We start from the raw sequence: 7985 nt of genomic DNA, 5'->3' as shown, positions 1-7985 counted from the left end.
GGTTAATAACTGAAAAAAAACCCAACCCAAAAACAACAGCAAAAACAACTCACCAAAAGACCCAAACACAACCAAAAAACCACAGCACTGTACCAGCTACAAAGAAGAAAATTAACTCTATGTTAGGTGAAACCAGGACACTTACAAGGACTTTTAACAAGTAACAAAGATGCTTCTTTGCTTTTAAAAAAATATCTTTGCAATCTACTGAGCTCAAGTGTTTTTAAGATATTAACCTAGGATGACTGAGTTCTTTGATAATGGGAGTGCTTTTAAAGTAACTTATACACAAGTTTACATTTGTAGAAATGAAACTTTTGTCTGTCTTAAAAAATGAGTCATCATTGTCTCTAGAATTTATAGAATGAGCTGTCATATGGAAGCATAGAAATTGTTTGGATAGGACCTCTGGAGGTCTTGTGCTCAATCTGAACATCCAAGCCACATTTTTATTGCCCTTGCCCCATCAAATTTGTAATTACAGTTTGGATAGTTTTGAGTTGCTACTAGGTAACCTTTTAGCTGCTTCTTTGCCAGATGACTGAGCAAGCTTAACTCCCACAATCTGTCTTCTTTGTGCGTTTGCTCTGGGCCCCGACCATCATGGTGCTCTCTACTAGACCCTCTAATTTTTCAACATTATTCTTCAGCTAGAGATCCAAAACTTAGCCCATTTTTCCAGGTGCAGAGTCACAAGTGCAGAGTAAGAGGGAACAGTAATTTGCCTGGATCTGTTGGGCACCCTCCTTATTTTGCTTAGCCCTCAGGTTTCTTGGGTTCTCTGGGCTGCAGTTCTGATATTCATCAGATTAGCTACTTCCTGTAATAAAATGCTCTCTACGAATTTCTTGGGGTGTAGGCTGTCTCATCATTCAGGATACTGATATAAGGAAAAAAGACCCAAATGAAAAAAGCACTAAACAATTTAAAATCAACCATTTGGGCCCTAGTATTAATCTCTTTGGTATTCCGGTCTTTACAAGCTGCTAAGTGAATGCTGACTCATTTATTGTTACTTTTTGATCTAGGCAGAATGCCTGATTCTTAACCTAACAGTTTACTCTTCCATTCTGTGTTTCTCAGCTTCCAGCCAATGCTGTGTGAGATGATACCAAAAAACCTCACTGAGGTATGGTTCCTTGAAATCCATAGCTTTCCCCTTAGTAGTCATATCATTAAAGTATGCAGACAGGTTGGTAATTTGATCTTTGTAAAACAATGTTGGCTGTTTCTGGTTACCTTATTGTCCATCTTGTGTTTGAAAATTGACTCTAGGAGGGCATGCTCCATGTGGGCTTCTTTGGTACTTTCTAGTTCAGGTTATCTGGCCTGTTCAGTGGGTCTCTTCACCTTTTTTAGGGATTAGCCTTTTAGGACCCGTCAAACACCTCAACTGTTAGAATTTTTGGTAGCTGTTAGCAACCTCATAATCACATTGGCCAACCTTTTCAGCTACCTTAGGTGATGCCTTCTAGCTCCAAGGGTCTGAATACAGCTACACTAAGTATTCTAAAACTGTTGGTCCCATAGTATTAGTTTCCCTGCCCTTTCCCAAACCATGTCAGAACCTGCAGTTATTTGGGAGGAAGCTTTGTCTATATGGAATAGGAAAAAGAGACGTTTCTGTCTTTTCTGCGTCACTATCACTGGGCTGTTTTTACCCATCCATCAGAAGAACCTTGTTTCCCTGAACCTCCTTTCCCACTAACAATACCCATAGGATATTTTCTTGTTATCATTTATGTTCAGCAAAACAAGTCTTCCTGAGTTGTCAGTGAGTGATGCTTTTAGTCTACTCTTTTGTTGCCTGTTTCTCCGTTTATGTTCTACTCTTGTCATCTTCTTGCAGAAAGAGAGCATCCTATCCCTAACTAGGTGGATAAACACATTTCAAATTACTGTGAAGAGCAGAGGGGAGGTTGTTTTTAGGATTTACTTTGTTAATGGAACTTCAAGTGGCATAGTGTTCTTATACGGCTTGTCTATAGTTAGCAAATTGTGACAAAGTAAAAGGGATTTGGAAAAATATCTACAATAAACCTTCCTATTCCTATCAATATGCAGGGATTGTAAAGGATGTTTTAAGTAGCTTCTTACACTTGTATTTCTAGTCAGTCATGAACATCATTTTACCTCTGCAGGCTAGGAGAAATCTGCATTTACTGTTTGAGCTGCATAGTACCAATTATCATTAGACTTTAAAACATGGGAGTTAAGAAAAATGAATTATGGACAAAGTTTCAGATTTAAGTGGCAATGTGTTAATGCCCCTTAATGAAATCTAACTATTCTTTCTTCAGGTGTTGAATTCTGTTTCAGGATCAATGGCTTCAGTAGTCAATCTTTCTGAGAATAGAAATGTGTGATCTTAAAAGCTTAAGTCCTCCTCTTACACGTGACTGTTATTTGTCAGTAAAAATAAATTGAATACTTACTATTGATTCGTCTTTGCAGAACATAACAGTAGGCAACTAGGACTTTGTTTTCCAAAGTGTACTTTGTGTTCCTCTTTGACTGTTGACTACTCCCTGTCCATGCCTGAAGCACCCATAGAACAAGCACCTTTGGATGTGAGATCACTAGAGACTTTCTTTAGGCTGAACCAAAGCTCTTGTATTTGTTTGGTGCTATCTGCCAGTAACGGACAGGAAGTCTTGGATCAATTGATATTTTCTAGATAGACAAAAAGATCTGCCCAGCCAGAAACTGAACAGTGCTCCTAGGAGCCATGATATTTACATGGTCAGAAAATATATTATGTGGAAGAAAATTAAGTATGCTGAAAGTGTGCTGTTTTACAAAAATGACTCTAACAACACAACTCCTTCGATCTTTCCAGCAGAGAGGTTATTTAAACATATATTTACAGTCATCAGCAGTAGTAGTAGTTATTTTTTTTCTTAACATAGAATTTTTGTTTAATTTTGCTTTCCTCAGTATTCTCTACTGCTTAAATTCCACTAGTGATACCTGTATACCTTTTTGTGTGAGGAAAAACAAAATCTACTTGTTGAACTGAAAATTTCTTTCATGTGGTATGAAAGATGATCATATATGTAGCCCTCAAGGGACAAACTGAGAGAGTTCTACTTTCAATTCCACTGAGTGAAAGAAAAAACATTTTTAGGGAGATAGTTTGCTGTAATGAAGTTCTTAAATCCCCTATAAATTGAGTTTGTTATGCTGAGTAGCTATTTACTGACACTTGTGGTCATGCAACTAAATTTTCTACTGATAAAAGTCTTATTTTTAGTAGTATGTCACTAGATAATTTGCAGTTACATATGCATTTGCCTTTGTTTATATGAATAATTTTGAATAAAGACCTCCCCCTATCCCCATAAAATAACTCAGTTTTATCTCTGACATGCATTTGCCATCTTTATTGTTGCTATGCTTTGCCTGTGTCTTGTACTGTTCTTGGTGTACTTGAAACATTGCATTTCCCAGACTTGCCTTCTGCAGCAGACAGACTCCCATAGGCCTATTTCTCAAGTTCTAATGTTAAAAAAGGCACATAACAAGTCCAGATATTTTGCTTTTTCATTCACTGAAATTGCTGTCAGGGACAGGTTCTGATCTATGGAACGTTACCTTGGCAGGAGCAGAGACAGGAGTGGCCGTTGGATGTTAGACATTCAAGGGAGCTGTGAAGAGTCCAGAGCAGCCTTTGCTATGTTCTCCGACTTGCTTAGATTGACTTCTTTTCTGAAATAACTACAGTTTTTTCAGATGCTTTTTATTTTTTTTTTTTTATGTAATATTCTAAATGGATCTTTTTATTCCAGAGATCTTTACAAGTAAAGCTTTCTATTCCAGGATCATTTTCCTGTGCCTGATGTTATATCTTGATAACATGGGCAAAGCTCTAATTACAGATAGTAAATTTGTCTTTGCAACCTTGCAAACTGTTCCAGAGACATGACTAATTTTTTAATGGCAATGCTTCTAGAAATCATACAACAGGGATATGAACCAGGCACAGTTAATGTTAGTATAGAGATTATTATTTCTGCTCAGAATTGCCAAGCATACATGACATACCTTATGCAGAATATCCCCTGGGTCACTGAGTCATATTTTAATATTACACCCTACTTCTTACGTCCCACAGTGGGATGACTTTATAACTCTTTTTTTTTTTTTTCTTCTAATTACAAGGGTTATGGACTATTGTCTGTATCCTGTATTACTGACTTAATTAAAGTTTATTCTTTATTGCTTGAAATTTGATAAGGAGTTGTCTAGAAGATAAAGTAGCATTGAAATCACATAGATTGAACATGAAAGTATGATATTTCCTTTTGCAGCAATTGTTGTTCTCCCTCTCCTTTACTGGGTGTTTGTTCCCATACCAAGTCCAGCCCCGTTTGTACCAGCACAGCGGTTTGTGGAGCTGCAGTGTAAGTTAGAGTAGTGTATTCTTCATGATTTTTTTTTTTTATGGTTTTGTGACTGTGTTTGACTTACCTGTTTTTTATGAAATTGCTGCAGAAATTGTTCTGTTGGCACAGCAAAAGGGACAGTCAAGGTGAGGGCAAGAGACAATAATTTGATACTCTAGGCTGACATTTCTGCTAAAGTTAAGCTACGATGTGTACTCATTACATTATACTACTTCGGCTTTGAAAGCCATTTCTTCAAACTAACAGACAAAAATCTTGTCCTGGAAACCCTTAAGCTCAAAGTTACCACCTTCATCTGATCAAGTTTTAAAAGATGTATATTTCTACCTATATCCTGAGAGAAAATGATTAAGTTCTGTGGTATGGAACTTTCACATCAATCTGGTGTGTGCCTGACCATCCTGAATCCCTTAATCAGTGACTGGAATCGTCCTTGGTAATGCAGACATAAAAAGCACATGAAGAAGAAGGGTGTCTATTTATTTGGTATGCCAGCATCTCTTCCACCCTGCTAGATGAATACCTCAGCAAAGATGTTAGAATCTGCATTGTCTGACAGGAGGAGAAAACCTCCTTGAAGGGAATTCTGTTCTCTAGTGTCTTTTGTTTCCTGCTTACCTTTCTATGTATTTGATTAATATTCCTGGAATTACTGTGACCTAGCAACACCTAGCTGCTCTACATGGCCCTGAAAATACGTTGGAAGTTCCAAAATGCATCAAAATTACTTTTTAAATTGTGCTAAGAACCAATGCTTCATTACGTGATTTGGTACATGGTCTGTAGTGGCTGTTGCCTGTCTTGGTGTATAATGGATTTTTTTTCCCCATTGGTCTCCTCCCTTTTGGTGGAACAGGTACAGTCTGGGCACCTCTAGGCTTTTGTCAGTTAATCAGGATTGCTTACAACAGGTAGAACTACAGTAGTAAAAATATGTTTAAAACGTGGTAGGCTTATTCAGAAGCTGAAATAGTTCTTGAAGGCTTCTCGTTTTCCCTTTGGGGAAACACTAGCTTTTAAAAAATAGTAAATAAAATTAAATAGAAAAGTCAGTAGAAAATGATATGACTGTATAATTAGAGGCAGGTCAATAGTACCAAACTTGGAAGTTGGACTGAGATTATTAAAAGTACTCAATTACTATTGAGAAGTTTATTTTAGAAATGTACCTTGTAAAACCTAGCCTAAATATATCGTGCTTTGTCTCACTCTTAGATCTGAAATGCAGACAAGTGACGTCTCTCTTGAGATAATTATTTTAGTTTGAAAACTTCCATTGTGGAATAATGCCCGCTAATTCATTAGTGATGGTGAATCCTAGGAACATGTGTGGTATGTAAGAATCTCACAGAGTGTGATGAACTTTGTTCGTCTTTATGAAAGGCAGATCGGCTGCCACCAAAGGTAAATCATCTTTGAGCTCTAAATGAGAAATTCATATATAAAAGCTGTTCTGTTGGATAAAACTGTAAGTTGCTGAATGTGATTGTGTGTAAGCTCTGGGTACTTGGTGATTCTTTAAAGCATGTATGTTTCACCTAAATAAGCATGCTGGATCTGAGAGCTTTCTGTCAGAAACAAGTGATTTTGAAGCCGAACAGAAGCTATAATAAAAAAAAATTGCAAATGAATTAAGTTTTGCCTCATGGTTGATGCCAGAAATTTGTCTTCAACAGGTTTTGCACAAAACACTAAATACTTCATCTTGGTGTTTGAGAACATCTGCCAAAGAAAAAGATAGCTGCCCACGTGTGTTTCTTTCTGCAGCCCATGGAAACTTTTTGATGTTAAGACACTTCCTTTCTACTCGTCTAAATACACTTTTGAGATACGCCTTCTTAGTCTGATATTCTAGAAATTGTTCTAGCTGTTTGTTCAGCTAGTCATGCCTGTCCTCTTCCCTTCTTTCTGCTTATGACGTGGCCTAATGTTTAAAGTAGAAATATGTATTCTTCATGAGTTCTCTGATGCAGGGGATTTTTTTCAATCTGCTGCCTCGTTCAAAGAGTCCTTTGAGGAAAAAGTATTTTGTTATATTGTCTACATGCTTCCTTCCAGCATGTGTCTAGTTTTCATCATTGTTTTGTTTCTCTGAACCTGTGATCCCTAGAACTGAAAGTTGCTTTCAGTTTGGTAGCACCTGTTCTATAAGAATGAAGGAAATTAAACATTTTCTCCTGAGTAGTATCTAAAAGATCCATTTGGGTACCATTTTCTCTCTGTTCCTTGGTCATGGTATGGGTTCATTGACTGACAGGTTTTTTGGGGTGGATGGTCTCCAGAGGAATTGATATTTCTTCCCCCTTAAACGTGTTCAGAAGTGGGATTGAGGGATATGACAGGTCAGTCTTATTTCCACTGTCATATTTTTTTTAAGAAACATGCTAAGTTTCTTAATTATTAATCTCTTTTTCCCTGTAATCTGTAGAATTTTTTTTTGAGCAAGGAATACGTATGTTGGCATCAGCTAAAATAGGCATTTTCACTTTTTGGAGGTATTTGGTATGCTATGCATTCTCCTCGCTGAGATGTGTAACACACAACAGGTTTTGGATGAGAAGGATGTAGAATAATATTTTGTTTCAAGCAGTTTTGAAAGAGGTTAATGGGCCACAACCTACAGGGTTACCACAAAATTTTGGATGTGGTTTTGGGTTTTTTTTCATGCTTTTGCATCATCTTACCGAAGTGTGACAGCAGATGCAAAACAAACTCACTTTCGTACTACATAGGTTTAGTCTCTTTAGGTACCCAGATAATGCAATATTTTGCAAGATAGATGTGATATGATGTATTTCTACAGAACCTTTGAGGTTGCCATTGTCAGGATGTTACTTGACTGATAAAGGGAAGTCTTCCTTGCTGGCAGCTTATCAATTGAGTGACTCATGATTATTAAAACAGAAACTGCAATAAATATATGTACAACTTACTATATGGATTAATTGCGAAGGGTGAAGTTACCTATTTTTATGTCTGTATTTCTACATGATTTTGAGAAGTGGGTGAAAAAGCTTTAGTTGCAGTTTGAAATAATCAAAGTCCTTTATTTGACCATGGATCATTAAACTTGTCCCGGATTCTCTCTTGCAAAGTACTTTTGTTATGGTTCTGTATATATGTTTATGTGTATACATATATTTATATTTAGGTTTTACTTGTTTGTTTTAAGTAAGCTGTAGGTATGTCAGATGTCAATTTTGGCACAGAATTCTTGAAGCTTGGTGCTGGTGGTAACTTGCATACTGTAACATTTGAGATACCACTTAATCATGAGAATGTCTTTATCTCATAATGCCTGTAGGCTTTGTGTATGAAGACTGTTCAAGAAATCATGATGGTTCTTGTGGCTATTAGTGATCAAGAAAGGTACTGCATAGAACTCCCTTTTTTGCTTGTGTAAAATGAAGTTATAGGGTAGGTGTGACCTGAAGGTCTTAGATGATCTCTATAAACAATAAGATGAAGATAGGGTTAGGTTTTGGGACTGTTTGGCATTGCACTGGCCTACTGCAATTGCTGATCTCTTAGGGAGTACTTACGTGGGCAAACTGCACAAGATTTTCAAGATGAGAGAAG

General features: G+C 36.9%; 1 protein-coding gene across 27 annotated transcripts in view; it reads left to right on the top strand.

Moving 5' to 3' along the window:
* The window catches only part of GPHN (gephyrin), a 264585-nt gene that overhangs the window by 21520 nt on the left and 235080 nt on the right, over window positions 1–7985 (top strand). The gene's annotated exons all lie outside the window — the stretch shown is intronic.

This window comes from Parus major, chromosome 5 (genome assembly GCF_001522545.3).
Source record: "Parus major isolate Abel chromosome 5, Parus_major1.1, whole genome shotgun sequence".
Taxonomy (NCBI): Eukaryota; Metazoa; Chordata; class Aves; order Passeriformes; family Paridae; genus Parus; species Parus major.
The sequence above is the reverse complement of the archived record's forward strand: the minus strand, read 5'-3'. Positions and strand labels throughout refer to the sequence as shown.